The following is a 19,219-nucleotide window of genomic DNA, read 5'->3' on the forward strand; positions in this document are numbered from 1 at the left end:
GATGCAAAGGATCTCAGCTAGGTGTTCGTCACTGCTCCATGTGGTCTCTCACTTCCTGGCAGGCCTCCCTGGGATTCTTTACATAGTGACCTCAGGATTCCAAAGTACATTACTATACAGCAAACCCTAATGCACAAGCACTTTTAAAAATCTCTGTTTGCGTCATATTTACTAAGGTCTCATTGGCCAAAGCATGTCACACAGCCAAGTCTAGATTTAAGAGAGAGTGGGGAGAAATAGACTCCATCTCTTGGTGGGAGGGCAGCAAAGATTTTGTGTCCATTTTTGCAACTGATCACAATGTATGAGCAAATCAAAGGGGTGTAAATTTGATTGCTCCAGTCACATTGGCCTTCTTTCCATTCCTCTAAGCATATTAAACTGTTTTCGGCCTCAGGGCCTTTGCACCTACTCTTCCCTTGCCTTTGAATGCTCTTCCCATGGTTCTTGAAAAAGTTGACTAATCCTCACTTTTTTTTCAGTTGAGACGTCAGCTTCTCAGGGAGTCCTCTCTGACCTCTCTCTCTAACTAAGCTTCTTTTATTAGTATCACTCAAAGTATCTTGTCCCTTTCTCACTAGAAGTACATATTCCATAGTAATTTATTTCCTTTCTCTCCCAACCCCAACTTGCCATCAATTCCATGAGGTTAGAGACTTTGTCTAGCTAGTTTCCACAGGGGCTTGTGTATAGTGGGTGCTTATCTGCTAAGCAAAAGTAATGATTTGTAACAAGAAAAATAGCTTTCTAAATAATGTTGCTATTATATTTATGGAATCATTATGGATATAAATGGGAGCAATGAAATTTGGTTACTTTCAACTATTTTCTGAAAGAAATAGGCTATGGTGTGAGGGAGACAGGTTTGGGAAATGGAGGACCTATGGTTACAGGGTCAACAGGGAAGTTTGGGATTGATAATATTGATAGTATTTGCCACAAAGTTGGGATTGATAATATTGATAGTATTTGCCACAAAGTTGGGGTACACTGAGTAATTATTTCTTTCTCTCTGCCAGCCCAAACATGGATGGATGATCAGCCAGTGGAGAGTAGGGCAGGGGAAAATAAGGGAGGAATTGAGGGGGAGTATGGAGACCTCAGAGGTTAGGAGCATATGGCCTGGCAATGAAGGCCCAGTTCTGCCACTTTCTAGCTGTGTGTCCTTGGGCTGTGACCTAACCTCTCTCAGCCTCCTTCCCTCATCCATAAGGCAGGTATATTAACAAACCTCCTAAGGCCAGGATGAAGCTTAGAGAGACAGTGTATGTGATGGGGCATGGAGTACCAGCCCGGTACTGTCAGGGGTATGCCTGCCCTGGTTTTGCAGCCAAGATATGCAGCATCTTCCAGGAGGGAGAGAGGTGCCTCCCCCATCATGGATGGGCTTCTACTTCCCAAAGCTAAGGCATGTTTGGCACTGTGGAGCTGGGGCAATTTGTCTGCTTTGTCTCTGCTCAATGGATGTCCTGGAGAGAATGGAGCGAACCAGAGACCCCAGCTTTTGTTCCCCTCTCTACCTTGCTCCGTTCTGGCAACGATTCAGCAGGAGATCATTCCTTGGAAAGTTTCTCAGCCCTCCAGAAACACACATGGTCTTGATCTACATGCAGCAGCCTTGGGAAAACATCCCAGAGGCGAAACTCTGGAATCAAAATTAAGTAAGTCTCCACTTCCCTCCCAGGTCTCAGAAATGCCAGGAGCAAGTGGGGCAAGGGATGGAGCCTCTTTCTGGAGCAGAGCTGTCCGGGCAGGGTGGAGGAGGGAAAGGGGGGGCAGGTTATATGATAGAACATTGGATTGTGAGCTTTTTGTTTCCCATGTAAATTTAGAGAATTATATATAATACTGCATGAACATCTTTGTGCACCTATCTTTTAGCTTTCGAAGAATTGTTTTTCTTAGAATAAATTTTCAAGGGAGGGCTTAATGCATCGAGTGGGAGGTGCTAGTTACCTGTTGGCCCCATTTATTCTCTCCCTTCCTTTGCCATGCTTGGCACCGCAGGAGACTGCCCTTTGCTGAATTGACTTCCTAGGCTCCCTTGCTTTTTGTCTTACGTTGGGCTTGACCAAAGGAAGGCTCCAGCAGGAGATTGGAGACAAGAGGAGAGAGAGGTTGGGGTATTTTTCCCACTCCCTCCTTGCTTCTGCACTGTGTCTTGGATCATGGATGTTCCTCCAGACTACAGGTCCCATGATCTCTCCTCAAGCACTCTCAGAACTTGCCTAGCACTATTTCTTCCTCTTCAGCACTGGGGGAGGGACAGCGCCCCACTGTTGCCAGTCAGTCTCTGGGTCCCTCAACCTCTGGTTGGTTCTCTTTATTCTCCTCACATCTCCATCCCCTTTCATTAGAATCTTTTTATTTGAACGCTCTTGAAAAGAATTATATATATTTTAAAGATGTTATTTATTTTATTAGAGAGAGAGAGAGAGAGAACAAGCAGGGGGAAAAGCATATAGGTAGACAGAGGGAGGTGGAAAGAATCCCAAGCAGGCTCTGAGCTAAGCACGGAGCCTGTCATGGGGCTCAATATTATGACCCAAGACCATGACCTGAACTGAAACCAAGAATCAGATGCTCACCCAAGTGAGCTACCCAGGCGCCCTGGGAAGAATTCTATTTTAAAGACCCTGACTGATATATGGGTTTACTACACTGAATGACATACACATGTCCATGTTTGTTGCTACAGATGGATTGCCACAAGCTTTTACCAATTGATCCTGCTGTAAGAGAAGCTTGCTTGCACAATTTACTAGCAACATTGCAAGCATTGGTGGTTATGATTTTTTGAAATACTACAAGAGTTATAAATGTCATCTCAAAGTTTTAATTGACCTTCTTCAAGGATTAGTTAGACTGTACCAGTGGTTCTCAACTGTGATAATGCGAGCCCCAGGAGACATTTGGCAATATCCGAACATATTTTTGATTGTCTCCAAAACAAGGAGGCATAATACTACTCAAATCTAATGGGTAGAGCCCAGGGATGCTGTTAAATATCCTACAATTCATAGTATAGCCTCCCACAACAACAACAAAAAATGAGCTGGCCCAAAATGTGCCAAGATTGAGAAACCATGGGCTACACATTGCCCACATGCCAGGTCATTTGTCTTTTCTTTGTTGGAATCATCTGTTTGCATCCTTTGGCCAGTGGCCTGGGATTTGGCAAACACAGGCTCCAGGCCCAGCTCGGCCATTCACTTGTTTTGTGATTCTGGCTGACGTTCCTCATCAGCTCAGAAAGGCCTTCTCTCCTTGTCCTGTGCCTCCTTTGAGTTTTGGTGATGGCCAAATGGGCAACAGGAAAGAAGGGGGTTGGAACATTATAAAATGCATTATAAATCAACCCAACCTATACTTTCTGAGCACCTACCGTGTGCAGGGGTTCAGATCAAGAATTCACTGTCCTGGAATAATGTCACAGAGATACATATAATCTAGGATGGCCAAAGCCTGTTCTTCATGACAAGCACCCACAGAGTAAGCTAGGAAGGCCTCCTGAAGGAGGAGCAATTCGTGCTTGGCCTTGGGGTTATATAACATAGTGATTAGATTTGTAAGAGTCAGACTTTCTGGAGTCAAATTCTGGTACCGTCACCAGTGGCTATGGTGCTTTGGCCAAGTGATTTCATTTCTCTGAGCCTCAGTTTACCCATCTGTACAATAGAAAATAAAACATCAGTTCCTGTTTTGGATATTTATTGCCGTAAGAGAAACCGCCTGCAAATTTAGTGACTTTAAACAACAATTTATTATTTATCACAATTCTGTAGATTAGCCAGGCTCAGCTGGGCAGTTCTGTCCAATGTGGCATCTACTGAGGTCACTCACGTGGCATTTGTATGGCAGCTGGATTACACAGGAATGTCTAAGAAGGTTTCATTTACTCATCTGGTACCTTGGTGCCCCCTTTATGGGACCTGTGGCTCATAATGGCTGGCTTGGGCTTCCTCGCAACATGGTGGCCGCAGGGTTGTCAGACATATTCTCACATGGAATCTGGCTTCAAAGAGGAAAAAGTGGGAAGCTCTCAGTCTTGTTAAGATCTGCGCTCGAAAAATCTCAGAACATCCTTTCTGCTGCATTCCATGAATCAAAGCAAGTCAGAAGGCAAGCCTGGGGAGAGACTCACCTCCCAATGAGAAGGGCAGTGCAGGTGTACAGGGAGGGAAGGGATTGGTGGTGGCCATTTGGAAATGATCTACCACAGTGCCTGTCTCTTAGGACTGTTGTCAGGATTGATGCTGAGATCCATGTGGTGTACATGGCTAAGTCTGGAACCATAAGTTAGTTGTTACTAGAGGGTGTTTCAGATGTGGTACAGGTAATAAGTTTGTCCTATGTACTGAAGACTGCTGGTTTGGATGGGGCCTTCCCCAGGTCTCTTGTCTCCATATGTCACCTGAGCTACCTGAGACTTAGGATATGAGTCATGCCAATCATTATAGAAGCTTTCTGTGTACCAAATGCCTTATGTATATTAGTACATTTAATCCTTGCAATAGCCCTCTGAGGTAAGGTACTGTTATTATGCCCTCTTTACAGACAAGGAAACGGAGTCATCAAGAGTTGAAGTGATTTTTCTAAGTTTACACAACAAGAAAATGGCAGATCCAGGATTTGAACCTAGGCAGGCTGGTTTGGTGGTCCATGGTCAACCCCTGTATTAGTTATCTGTTTCTGTGTAACAGATTCCTGCAAACTTCATGGCTTGAAACAATGATCATTTATTACTTCATAGTTTCTGAGGGTCAGGAATCTGAGAGTGGGCTTAGCTGGGGTTTCTGGCTCAGGGACCCTTGCAAGCTGAAATCAAAGTGTTGTTCTGGGCCATGGTTGACTCTCAAGGGTCAACTGGGGGAGGCTCCACTTCTAAGCTCCCTCATGTGGCTACTGGCAGGTCTCTGTTTCTTTTTGGCTGTTGGCTGGAGACATTAGTTTCTTGTCACATGGGCCTCTCCACACACTGTTCGAAATAGGGCAGCCTGCTTCCCCCAAAGTGAGAGATCTAAGAGAAGGAGAAAACAGAAACCAGTCTTTTCCCAAACTAATCTTGGAAATGACATATCTTTTGCCAATTCTATTCACTACAAATGGGTCACTAGGTTCAGCCCAGTCTCAAGGGGTGCTCAAACCATGAGCACCAGAAGGCAGGGCATATCTGGGCCATCTCGAGGTGGCCACCTCGGGGACAGACTGCCATAACCACTGTGCTCTAATCTTGCAACATCAAAGCCGCCTGTCCTCAATAATAAACAAAGATTGCTTCCATATTCTGGCTTTCTTTGGTATATTCTTTGAGACATTCTCAAAGTTCCAGGGCGGATACCCAGAGTGTCCCTCAGAGCTCCTCCAGCCTTGGTTTCTGTCCTCCAGGATATGATATGCAAACTTAGAGATTGTTGATTCAGGATGTGAGTGGATTGGTTGCTAGTGAGAATGCCTGAGCAGGGTGGGTACAGTTTGAGAAATTAGTAGCATTTGGGAAAAGAATTGAGCCTGTTGTTTTCATGGCACAAACTACCAGATATAGGGGTGAACAGAATCTCTTTGGTTTGTGGGGATGCATGGGTGGCAGAGCAGGAATTCTCACCTGTTTATGGGCGGCTGTTTATGGGGAGGAAGGAGGTTTTCAAGTTTATCAAAAGCCTGAGGGGCACCTGGGTGGCTAGTGGGTGAAGCATCTGCCTTGGGCTCAGGTCATGATCCCGGGGTCCTGGGTTCCCTGCTCAGCGGGAGTCTGCTTCTTGACCTCTCCCTCTGCCTGCAGCGCCTCCTACTTGTGCTCTCTCTGGCAAATAAATAAATAAAATCTTTTTATTTTATTTTTTTATAAAAAGGTTGAGAAACATACTTCTAACCCTCATCCTTCAAGGTGGTATTGTGGAGGCTTCTTGCTTGAGGTCAAAGGGATTTCTCCCAGCTCCTAGAGCAGTAGCATTGTTCACTGTGGTTATGGCCACTTCCTGAGTCCCCTGAACCCCTGTATCCTGGGAGTCTGAGACTCCTAGTGGGGCTCTCCGGTCTGTGATGGAGAAAAGGACCTGTTTGTGCTGGGGTGGATGTGCTGGGATGACTGGAAGAAGCCGTTACTGGGAGGCGGGTTGTTGCAAAGGCGCAAGGGTTTCTCGATCCAAACTTTTCTTACAAGTGGGAGAAGGGGAGCACTTGGGTGGCTCAGTGGTTGAGCAGCTGCCTTTGGCTCAGACAGTGATCTTGGGGTCCTGGGATTGAGTCCTGCATCGGGCTCTCTGCAGAGAGCCTGCCTCTCCCTCTGCCTCTCTCTGTGTGTCTCTCGTGAATAGATAAATAAAATCTTTTAGAAAATAAGCAAATGGGATGAGGGTCTGGAAATGGTCTCTCTTCTCCGCTGGCTGGGACATAGGAGAGATGTTTGTGGGCCAAACTCCTTAAGCAGCCCTAAGTCTTGGCATTTCTCTAGCCTTGAGGGAGGACAGGGTGAAGTGGAGGAGAGAACACCACCAGCACAGCCTTTAGGTAATAATAGTATAACAACAACAATGAGAGCTAATGATCACAAGCCCTTGGTTGGCCATGTCATCCTCACAACCTTCCCCCAGCAGCAACTGGGCTGGTTCTTATCCCTATTAACACCTGGGGAAACTGAGCTGGGGAGAGAGGCGAATGGTTTGCTCATGGTCACGTAGCTTATGAGTATCTGAGCAAGAATTCAAATATGGCCCATCTACATCCAGTGCCAACACCGCTAACCACTGAGCCCACTTCACGGGCCTCACTCCCCTCTCAGGTATGTTCTGGTAGCATTAAATTTGCTGACAAAGCTCTTGTATTTTTCAGAAGTGTGTTCCTGCTAAAGGCTGGGAGCTCCTACCGAATCCCCTACTTTTCCTGCCCCAGAAGTTAGAACCTTGCATCTAGGTTCTAGGTTCTCTTCCCCATCGTTTTCAAGGTCAATGTCCTCAGCATGGAACAAGGCCAGGCACAAAGGGCGTGCTCTGCACAAATTCTCTATTCGGTGCTAGCGAATTATTGTCCAAGGAGTGAAGGGGACACTCTTATCCAAGAGTGTCCAAGCAAGGGGATAGAGACTTGCTTCTATCTTGGGATGGGACGCTTTTATCCTTATGTTTGAACATAGGTTTGTTTTAAGTGCTGTGAGGCTGGGCATCCTACATGGGTCCCCAGGGAGCACTTGCTCCCTCCTTCCCGGCCTCATCCTGGACGAGGCTGTCCCATCTGCCTGCCATGCTGCTACTTCCCTGACTCGCCACTGTCCTCACAGGTGAGCGGTGCAGAGGCTAATGACCCAAGGGGAAGAATTGGATCTTTCTTGGTGGCTCAACTGGGCTCTAGGGAAGGAACTCACACCTCTCTCTCCCCAGCTCCTTCCTGCTGGGCTGAGAATAGACCAAGGGAAAAAGACTATGGAGAGGGCGAGCCCCATGTGTTCTCAGCACAAGCTTTTGGTGAAATGTTGAAAGTTTGCTGAGAGAGACACGCACAGGGGGCAGCAGGGGGGGTGGGGTGGACAGACACACTCAAATGAGAGACAGCAAAGGAGATAATCCACTGTGGATTTCTGTCTATACTAGAGTAGTAGTGTATGAAGGCAGCAAAGCACACGCATGCACACACATGCACAGGCACAGACATAACTCCTCCTGGAAGCATACACCCCCACACTTGTGAACAGTCATGACACATGAAAGCACAAGCTATACATACAGATCTATGTACACAGGCTGCACATGTGATGGCCACACACGCACACATGCTACAAGTAATCCGCACATGACTAATCACTCTGCGTGTGTGTGTGTGTGTGTGTGTATCCCAGCATCCCCCTGGCAGGCACACGCCGGCCAGCCACCACTTGAATTAGCACCAAAGGATTATGGGACCCTGGGCCATTAATCTAGGTGACAAACAGGACTCAGAAGGCATATTTGCACCCCGAAATTGAAAAGATTAGGCCATATTTGTCAAGGATTGGTAGGGCTTTATCGCCTCCACGGCAGATGCTGTTAAATATTCATGAGCTGCATAAGTGGGAGAAACCCTAGCTAGACCTGCCGACTTTCAGCTGTGGAGGGAGAGGAGGGGGGAGATTTATCTGAACCCGGCAAGGGATGAAAGGTATGAGATCATGTACCCTGGCTCGCTGGGCACGAGAAGCTGGCCGGCCGGCCATCGGGGGAGGGGGGCCTCCCCATGGCTTTGTGAGGCTGGGGGCTGGGCCAGGCTGGGCAGGGGTGATGGGGAGGAGATGGGGAGATGGTTCTTCTCTGGGCTCTTATCTTGCTGTGTGGTGGAGAACCATCTAGTCGCCTGCAGCCTCCCAGTAGATGGGGATCTCCCCCAGGGGGTGCTCCTGGGACCCTTGCAGCTCCCTGCCTCCCTGACTACTTGGGGTCCAGTCCAACGCTCACCACATGGTCAGCAAGCATTTAATGGTGCCTTCTTAGCCTGGACATGCCCCCTTGAGGGGCCTGGAGCTGGTTCTAAGACTGTTCTAGAAGCCAGTCTGGGCTGGACCTAAGAGTCAGATAGAACCAGGTCAAATCCTGGACCCATTACTGCTTGGTTGTGGGACTTGGAGCTCATCATCTAGTGTTTCCCTCTCTCAGTTTCCTCATCTGAAAAGTAGATTGTCCCTTGGCTGCTGGAGGATTAAATCAAGCTATTGATGCGATGTCTGGCATACAGTAAGCACTCAATAAATGGAGGGAGACCATGATTTATGGAGGGCTCCTTCTGTGCCAGTCACTGTGCCTGGCTGGCTCAGTCTCAATGGGGGAACTATGCACCAGGCAAAGATTAGACAATGTAGTTATTCTGTTCAGTAAGTTAGCGACTAACCACATATAGTTGTTTCAGGTTAAATTAAGTAAAATTAAAAAATTTAGTTCCTTAGTCCCCGTAGCCACATCTCAAGTGCTAAAGAGCTCCATGTGGCTGCCACATTGGATAGGCCAGACATAGCACATTTCTCTCACTGCAGAAAGTTTGATTGGATAGTGTTGTATGTGATCTTCCTGCAGCTCAGGAGGGTTAAGATTCTAGTGACCTGCTTGGCCCAGTTTTGCTGGATCGAATTTGAACTTTGGAGGATAAATACGTCAAATGTTTGACAGACCCTGGGTCAAACAAAGTGAAACCATTTTCTTTCCCGCAAGATTTATCAGAGCCTTTACCATGTCCTGGGCATCATGAATACAGTGTGTACATATAACCCACGTGGTAAGACCACAGCATTCTTTTACTCCCCATCAAAACATCTCCCAGGAGTAGGGTTCCCTGGGATGTTCTTTGGGAAACAATGATAACACTAATCCTCTACAAGGACCTGTGACTAAAAATGAGTGAATGTCTCCTGAGGGCCTTTGTGCTTGAATATGTCATGATTGGTGTGTGTGTGTGTGTGTGTGTGTGAGAGAGAGAGAGAGAGAGAGAGAGAGAGAGAGCCTTCCCTACTCGCAGGAGGCTGTAGGGTTCTAAGTTACTGTTGCATCTTCAGAGCCCAGCACAGCACCAGGTACACAGAACATCATTCATTTATTCATTCACTCATTCACTCATTCAATGAACATTTAGTGCGTATTATAGCAGACATGGCCCCGTCCAGACCTCCTGAGCCTTTTCCCATACTTGGGGAAGCTCGATAACTCCCCACCAGCTCTTAGTCCCTGGCCCTAGGAGGAGGCTGACAGGCAACACTCAACCAATGGCACACAAGCCCTCAGGCCTTTCCATCCTATGGGCGGGACTCGCCCCGAGGCATGTGCGCAGTCTACGCAGCCTCCTGAGCTCCCCAGATGATGAGCTCCAGGTGGGCACGGAGCTAACTGCCCTGGTAGTATCTTGACTGCTTCTGTCTCGTCCCTTCTCATTTTCTTACTCTCCTCCCCATTGGAACCACCTCCCAATAAAACAGCTGCATGCGAGTCCCCTAACCGGGGAAGCCACACCGGGGCAGATGCAACCCATGCTTTTCCATCGCCATAAAGTGAAGCCCTGAGGTATCTGTTCAGATCCTGCAATGTTTCCTTGCTTTTGTCAAGTCAAGCCTATGACCTGTAAGGGTCTCCAGACATCCATCCGGCCACGTCCCCCACAAACCCCTGCTCCGATTGGATTGTTTTCTGCCTCTGAAGCATGTTTCCCCACCTCCCATCAGGACCCAAACCTCCTTGCCTGCCAAGCTGCTGTCCCCCACCAAGGACCTCCTCAAAGGTCATTTACATCCCTCCCAGGGTGGTAGATATTGGTCAACCCCTAATCACATGCCCACACTGGAGCCTCAGCAGGGTGCAGGGTGGGGAGTATGGAGGCCCACATTGGCCTGGATGTGGGGCATCGGGGATTTATTGGGAATTAAAATGTTGCCCAGAGAAGAAATTGCTAAGGTTTGACGATGAAGCCATTTTTCTGGGTGTCATGGGGGATGCTGAGCCAGCAAAGCTTTCTGCTGAGAGCCTAAAGAAGGATCAGACAGGGGAGGTTTAAGAGCCCCAGGGAGGGGCACCTGGGTGGCTCAGTGGTTGAGCATCTGCCTTGGCTCAGGTCGTGATCCCGGGGTCCTCGGATCGAGTCCCGCATCAGGCTCCTCGCAGGGAGCCTGCTTCTCCTTCTGCCTGTGTCTCTGCCTCTCTCTGTGTCTCTTATGAATAAATAAATAATGAAAAAATCTTTTAAAAAAGCTCCAGGGAATGCTGCCCCAAAGCAAAAGTTTTGAGTGGGAGAGACACCATGGGAACCTCTGCCCCTACACCCTTTTACTACAGGATATGCTACCTGAAACCGTGACCCGGGGAAGCTTCCAGGGTCATCATTCCTTGAGGTATTAGAACCTAATGGGACCCTGGAGGGTAAATCTGAACATGCCAGTCCCATGTCAATGACCACGAATGGCTCAGTCAATGGAATAGGAAAAAAAAAAAAAAAAAAAAAAAAAAAAAGCTCAATCAAACAATCAAACATCTGGGTGTTGCACAAGGTCAAAACTTTGGGTCTTAGAATATCTGGATTTAGGACTGGGGTTTGGTCAGGTCCTAAGCAGGTACCAAAGAGCAAGAGGAGAAAAAAGCAAAAAGAAGAAAGAAATGAACCAGCCTTTATTGAACGCCTGCTGTGTGAGAAGAGGGCACACTGGTTGAGAGCTCTGGGTCTGCAGCCAGGCTGTCTGGGTTCGAATCCCAGCTATGCATACTTCAGCTGCATGACCTCAGCCTATTGCCTTATCTTTGTGCACCTCAATTTCTGGAAAATTCAGGTGATAGTAGTACCTTCTTCCTAGGATTCTTGCAAAGATTAAATAAATTAATCCATATTTAGAACAATTGCTGGCTCACTTCAATAAATGTGATTTTTAAAAAAGGTTTTATTTATTTATTCATGAGAGACACACAGAGAGAGGCAGAGATACAGGCAGAGGGAGAAGCAGGCTCCTCTGGGGAGTCTCCCATACCTGGGAGACTCGATCCCAAGATCCTGGGATCATGACCTGAGCCAAAGTCAGACACTCCACCACCGAGCCACCCAGGTGCCCCACACTTCAATAAGTGTTAACTTATTATTTTCTGGGTATCTAATATACATGATTATTCTATTTCCCCCTCTAACTCTTGGGGGTAGATGATCCAGTTTTACAGATGGAAAAACCGAGGCTCATGGAGATTTAAAAAACTATCCCAAAGTCACAGAGGGTAATTCGATGTGTTGGCATTTAAACAGAGTGCAAAACCCTTGTTCTTTCCACTCCCTGGCTTGAGGCTTGAGGGGAGGGGCACGGGAAGCTGGTGGGAATATCCAGAGGCCAGATGCACATGCATCTTTCGGGCAGATGGTGAAGGTGGGCCAGGACAGAAATAGGCAAAGCAGATGAGCCACTGTAGATCTGTCTACACTAGCGCAGAACCAGTGTATGAAGGCCCCCACCTCCAGTGGGTTTCAGATATTCTCTATGGATACTGGAGTGTATGTCTCTTATAGGGACAGCAATAGCGAACCTTTGAAACCAAAATAGTCCCGAGGATGTGGGATGTGTGGTTGCTTTTCTGACGGAACACAGACATGTTTCCAGGGGAGCTGTCCCTGTAGACTACATTTCCTCGTGTCCTCCTCATCTGAAGTCGCCATCTACCACTACCTACATGAGGGGGAAGTCAGACTAAATATTCAACTGGCTGACCCCCCACCCCAGATCCACATAGGAGGGAGGGAAGCGAGGAGATGCCAAGCTAAGATGGCCCTGCGCCCCCCTGCTGTGGCCTCACTGGCTCTTCTCCGTCCAGGGCCACTGGCCTGGTCACCGCGGGCACAGTCCTGCCCCCACCCTGAGCCTGGCGGAGAGGAAAAGGAGCGTGCGGAGGGGGGGAAGGCAATGCAGTGTGGCGGAGACGTGCATTCTCCTCGGTGACACAGTGAGCTCTCTTGCCGGCAAAATGTCCCTTGATCTATTTCCCCTGGTAGTGATTTCAACAACAACAATAACAGAAATCCATCATTTCCGTAGCAGGGAATGGAGGGCGGTGGGGGTTTGTTTTTCTTCTAGTGTGGACAGAAAGCTCTTTATTCTCTCCTTGTTTGGGAAGACTTCACGCCAGAGGAGTCCAGTCCGGGCCCTGGGAAGAACAATTGAGCCCTGGCGGGGCCGCTGACCTTGGGCAAGCCACCTCCTCAGTCTGCTCTTCTCAGAAATGGGGAGAATGCCCCAGTAAAAGACAAGGAGGCAGACAGCAGGAGGCAGGCTTGGGAGTTGAGGGTAAAGGGGTCATGAAAATAATGAGCTAATGCACGTGTTGGAGCTAGCACAGCGCCTGGGTGTAATTACAGATCTCATGTTCTGCACACTTGCCTTGTGCTGGATGTTTTTATGTTCATGATCTTTTGGAATTTGCCTTAGCCCTGCAAAGTAGGTCCCTCCACATCCATTTCCCACATACTAAGATGGAGGTTCAGAGAGGTCAGGTAGCTTGCCCAAGATCACACAGCATGCAAATGGTGATGTCAGGGTTTAAATGCATTTCTCTTTGAATTTAGACCTTGTACCTTTCTCCATTCAGCTTGTGATTCTCCAACTGTGTTCCCTGGACACTCTGTTTTACCAACCAACCCTCCTCCAGGTGATCCCAGTAAATGCCCAAATCTGGGAGCTCCTGCGCTAGACTAGCCTGGAAGCGGGGAAATACCACGTCCCTGTTGCAATCATTATTATTTTCTGCACATGTTATTTCTAACTACGGAAGACCAGGCTAACAAGGAAAGTACAACCAGCCACCCTTGTGTTCAGCTGGTCTCTATTCTTGCCAAAGGAAAAGGCAGGGAGGGCTCAGAGTGTGGTCCAGCCTCTAGCACTTACTAACTGGGTGTCTCAGGGCATGTTCCCTGGAAACAGACCCTGAGATGGAGAGATTCATGCTGTTGGTTAACTGGGGAGTGGTCTTGGAATAAGCACGTGTGAGGAAGTGAGGGGAGCAGGATGGGCAGAGGGAGCAACTGGGCTGGGCTGTAGTTGCAATGGTGGCCTCAGACCATCCCAGAGGAGCTCTGGAGCTGGGGTGGCCTTTCAGAGGCACCCAAATGGAGGCAAAAGGGGCTGGGCCTTTGTAGCCCTGCATCAACCAGTCATTGTGTTGCTTGGCAGCAGGGATGCGGGTGTGGTGCCTCCTTTCAGGCCAAGGCAGGTCCTGGGGAGGACTGACAGCAGAGAAACCATCAGAAGCCACCACTCCAGCATCTGGGGAATGAGGGTCAGTCTGGAGTTTGGGCAGCACATCACGGCATCCGCTACATTGGGTGTATGACTTTTTCTCAATCTCTTCATCTGTAGAATGGGAATGAAGGCACGTTTCTTTTCAGCCTGCCGCCTGGAGTATTTTGATCATATGACATGACAATGATATGATGATAGCACTGCTGTTTATTGACTGTGCTACAAGCCAGGCCATGCTTAAAGACTTTCATGCAGTCACCAGTGACACAGCAAGCTCATCTGGGCCTCATTCCAGCCCTGGGAGGTGGGGGCTGCAGCAATTCCTGTCTTGCAAAAGACGAACAGAGGTTCAGAGAGATGAAATAATTTGCCTGAGGTCTCTCAGCTACAAGGGGATAGGCTTCAGAGCCTCCTTAACCAGTACACTACCCTCGCCCACCCCAGTATAGCTGACTTGTGTTCAGAGGATGGTGCTATGCAGGTGTGAGAGGTAGGGTTGGCCCAGCTCCTTTGGGAGTGAATGAATAATTCTGGGGATGCTGTGTGTGTGTGTGTGTGTATGTGTGTGTGTGTGTGTGTGTGTAGGTGCATGCACACATGTGCACACAAACTTTCTGATTAACTCCCACTCTTGGGGAACACCAGGGGTTCCTGGAGTTAGTAATGGGGAGACTAAGTCTCTCATTTCACGAACCTTGCCAGGAAAAGAAGCCTGCCCTTGGATTCCCCACTGGAAGCCATCTCTCTAGGTTCCAAGGCTGCAGGCGGCTGCATCTAGGAGCTGGAGAAGCCCAGCAACATGGGCAACAGTCTGAATGTGGACCCATAGCCAGGACTCACCTACAAACTCAGGCTGGGGTTACCCGGGCTGCCCACCATGACCAAGCATGCTTGACTCTTTTATTTATTTTTTTTAAGATTTATTTATTTATTTATTTATTTATTTATTTATTTATTTATTTATTCATTCATTCATGAGAGACACACACACACAGAGACAGAGACACAGGCAGAAGGAGAAGCAGGCTCCATGCAGGGAGCCCGACATGGGACACGATCCCCGGCCTCCAGGATCACACCCTGGGCTGAAGGCGGCACCAAACCACTAAGCCATTGGGGCCGCCCCTGCTTGACTCTTTTAAATCTGGCCTCTATCCACTGGTCCCCAAAGCCTGGGCCTTCTGATCCACCTTTGCCCCCAGCCATCCCTCTAGTGAGGAATGTGAAGGTGGCATTCCCTGTCCTGTAAATATGAGCCCAGGTAATTTAAACAAAAGGAAATCAGTAGGGCTATTGACCAGAAGAAATCTAAAAATTAGGAGTCAGCAAATTCTGTCCGTGGCCTGCTTTTGTAAATAAAGTTTTATCTCAACATAGCAATGCCCATTTGTCTGTGTCTCCCATGTCACAATGGCAGAGCTGAGTAGTGGCAGCAGAGAAGAGACTGTCTGGCTGCAAAGCCAAAAATGTTTACTATCTGGCCCTTTGTAGAAGAAGTTTGCCGAACCCTTGGTCTAGCCTGAAAGCTTTCCAAGGGCAGGGGCTGTGGTTGAGGCTTGATTTAGGCTGGGACAGGTGCTTCAATAGGGTTGGGGCTCTTGAGAATTCGAGAAGCAAGGCTTGCACTTCCCCATGGGTGGATCTTTGCCCAAACTGAGCCCTCTGGCTGCCCAACCAGTCCTCCCCACCTCCCAGAAGCTCTCTTGCTCGTCTCTGTGTCATCAGGGTCTAACACAGTGTCTGACACTATAAAGACGACCTCATACATTTTTAGCAAACAAACGCATGGATGATTCTCCAACTCATCCTTCTACCTCGGGTAAGTCTCACCCTCTCTGGGCCACGGTTTTCACATCTGTAGAATGACCATGGTCAAGGTCTGTTTCCCGAATTCTGTGCCTGTGACTGCTCTGAGTGGGGAGGGACACGAGGGGCTCAAGGATGAGGGTCTGATTCAGGAACGAGGAGGAACAGGCGGCTTGGTGCTGCTCCTGCTCTCGGCCAGGAGAGCCACAGAGGGAGGAAAGAGGTGGAGGAGGAACCAATGAGGACTAGAGTCAAGAGGGGTGGTGGGCAGGGCGGAGGGGAGAAGACAAAGGGGAAGGGTTCCGAGCAGGGAGGCAGATGGGAAGGAGTGGCCCCCGGGTGGGATCGCAGGGAGGCACCGGCCACAATCACAGACCCAGCAGTAGAGCGTGATGCCACAAGCAGAACTCCAGCTTTCGGAGGAGAATGAGCCTGGGGAGCTAATGAGCTCAGGAGGTGCAAAGGACGCCTTCCTGTTAATTCCTGCTCCCTGGGAGCAGCCGGGGAAGGGAGAGGGGGCCGAGCCCAGGCTGGGCAGCTGGGCCCCACTCGGGGGCTCGGCCAGCTGGTCAGCCGCCGGCTGGGGCTTCACGCCAGGCCTGCGGACGCTCGCCCACATTGCGCTCACCCTGCTGCCTCTGGCCTTGGGCAGGGACAGGAGGGGTCATCCTGAGGCTCGGTCCCTGGAGCCAATGTTGTGACAGTCGTGTGTTCACCTGGATGGCGAATCAGTCCAGTGGCTTCCACGGGCTTGGGCTGGGACAATGAGTCCCGTCTCTCAGTTTGTTTGTTTTTAATAATCTTTAAATTTGAGTAGAGTTGAGAATCTTCGAGCTTTAAAAAATATTCAACTCTTCACCACTGTCGACCATTACAACACCCACCACATAGTGATCATAGTAATGGTGGTAACATCAACCTCCTGCTCTCTGGGCATCTCCTAGAGTCTCAGAGCCGCCCTGGGAGGGGCACAGGGTTTCTGATGTTGAAGGTTTTCATTCTCGGCACCACCTGACCTTATTGACTGGTTACTTATTATTTTTTAAAAATTATTTATTTATTTATTTATTTATTTATTTATTTATTTATTTATTCATTTATTTATTTGACAGGGAGGGGGAAGCACACAAGCAGGCAGAGTGAGAGAGAGAAGCAGACTCTCCACTGAGCAGGGAGCCCTACGTGGGGTTCAATCCCAGGACTCTGAGATCATGACCTGAGCTGAAGTCAGACGCTTAGCTGACTGAGCCACCCAGGTGCCCCAACTGCATGCTTCTTGAATGTGGGATGCTGACCTGTGTACTACGGGGTGCTGAACAGCACCCCCAGTGGCACCCCCAATCCCCCAAATCATGACAGCAAAATGTCTCCAGAGATTGCCAAATGTCCCCTGGGGTTGGGGGGGCGGGGTGAGGAAGTGCTCCTGGTTGAGAACCATGGAAAATATCCTATTTTACAGACCCTGGAGGCTGAGGCTTAGAAGCATCCTGTCTCTCAGGGGACTGGGTATCAAATGTCAGTCTTTGGCATCGTTCACCCTCCCCCACCAACCCAGCTGGTTATTAGGATTTGTTAGTTATTTATTTTTCAGATATGGAGTTCCAGTCTTTTTCTATGCATATATTTACAAAATTGGGATCATACTGAATGTGCCATTATGTGACCTGCTTTTCTCCATTAACAACCTAGCACATATAAGGTTGAGTGAGAAAAGCAAGATGCCAGTTAGTAGATATAACATGACACCCTTTGTGTAAACACACACACATGCACACACACACAGGGGTATATTTATATCTGCAAAGAAACTGTCCAGAACGATATGCACAAAATTGTGATCAGTAGTCTCCTCTGAGATTGAAGAAATGGGAGCAGGAAAGAGAGGGCTTTACGTTTACATTATACCCTTCTGGGCTCTTTGACTTTTTGCAATAACCACATCTTTCTTTTTAATTTTAAAGATTAATAAAATGACATGGAGATCCCTCTTGACAGTCAATAGACACCTAGAACATGAATTTTTAAATACTGCAAGATGCTCCATGGCATGAATATACTTTCTTGGATCTCCCCTATTTCCTCTGGTTGTAGGATGAGGTGGTCTCCAGACATCTCAACTGTACACAATGCTGCCACAAACACTCAAGCTGGCGCTTCCGAGCGAGAACCTGGTGGGGGGGGGGGCGCAGATTCCTAGGGTTTCCCCTCGGCTCAGTCCAGGAAGCACTGAATAGCCTCACCTCATTTCATCCCTTTAGCAATGCCTGGCAGATGGACATCATCATGGTCCCCTGTTGTGCAGTGCAGAGCATGAGACACCAAAAAGCCCAGTGACTTGCTCAAAGTCCCACAGGAAGGTAGCCAGGGTAAGAAAAGGGTTAAAGAAATACTAGTTCTCAATGAAGACTTTCTCCCTTAGGTGAGTCAAGGGCTTGAAAGAAAATAAGAGGTGAAAACCTTCTGCGTGCTTGATTTTCACAGCTACCGTGCACTGGAATCACCTGGGGATCTGACCCAACAGCGCAGATCCTACAGAGGGTAGGGAGGCAGCAAGGAGGGAGGTGGCTGCGGCCCCAGCAGGACACCAAGGATCCTTCGGATGAATGTTCTGTCCCTTGACTGTGGTGGTGATAAAATTGCATAGAATTAAATACACGGGCCACTGAGCAAAAATGAAACATGAATAAGGAGAAAGTAAAACTGGTGAAATCCAGGGGCACTCGGCTGGCTCAGTGGGTGGAACCCATGACTCTTGATCTCGGGGTCACAAGTCTAAGCCCCACGTTGGGTGTGGAGTTCACTTAATGAAAAAAAAAAAGTAAAGAAAGCAAAACTGGTGAAATGTGAATAAGGGGGGAGGATCCACATCCTGGCTGTGATTTGGACTGTAGTTCTCCAAGATGCTACCTCCGGGGGAACCTGGATGAAGGGTGCATACAATCACCCCATGTTATTTCTACAACTCCATGTGAATCAAACATATCTCAAAATAAAATGCTTAAAAAATATCCCAGAATGCCTGGGTGGCTCAGTGATCGAGCGTTTGCCTTTGGCTCAGGTTGTGATCCCGGGGTCCTGGGATTGAGTCCCACACGGAGCCTGCTTCTCCCTCCGCCTGTGTCTCTGCCTCTCTTTGTGTCTTTCATGAATAAATAAATAACATTTAAAATAAATAAATAAATAAAATTTAAAAATCCCCATTCTGATTAAGAAGTCTGGGGTAAATTTTAGAGATTGCATTCCTCAGAAACTCCCAAGAGGTGCTGCTGGCCATGACCATACAGAGTCTAACACCACCACTCCTTGGTATGATGGTCTCTGGTTGTAGGCGGTTGTCTAGCCCTTGAAATGTGGCCAGTCTGGGTTGACAGGCACCATATGTGCATAATACAAGATGGGCTTTGAAGACAGTATGAAAAAGAAAATGTAAAATATTTCATTAGGAGCTTAAAGAGTCTGTTATATGTTGAAATAGTATTTTTTTAAAAGATAATCTATTTATTCATGACAGACACACACAGAGAGAGGCAGAGACACAGGCAGAGGGAGAAGCAGGCTCCCTGAGGGGAGCCTGATGTGGGACTCGATCCCGGAACCCTGGGGTCACGACCTGAGCTGAAGTCAGGTGCTTAACCACTGAGCCACCCAGATGTCCCTGAAATAGTATTTTGGATACATTTTAAAATAAAACAGATTATTAAATGT

This window comes from Canis lupus, chromosome 26 (genome assembly GCF_011100685.1).
Source record: "Canis lupus familiaris isolate Mischka breed German Shepherd chromosome 26, alternate assembly UU_Cfam_GSD_1.0, whole genome shotgun sequence".
Classification (NCBI taxonomy): domain Eukaryota; kingdom Metazoa; phylum Chordata; class Mammalia; order Carnivora; family Canidae; genus Canis; species Canis lupus.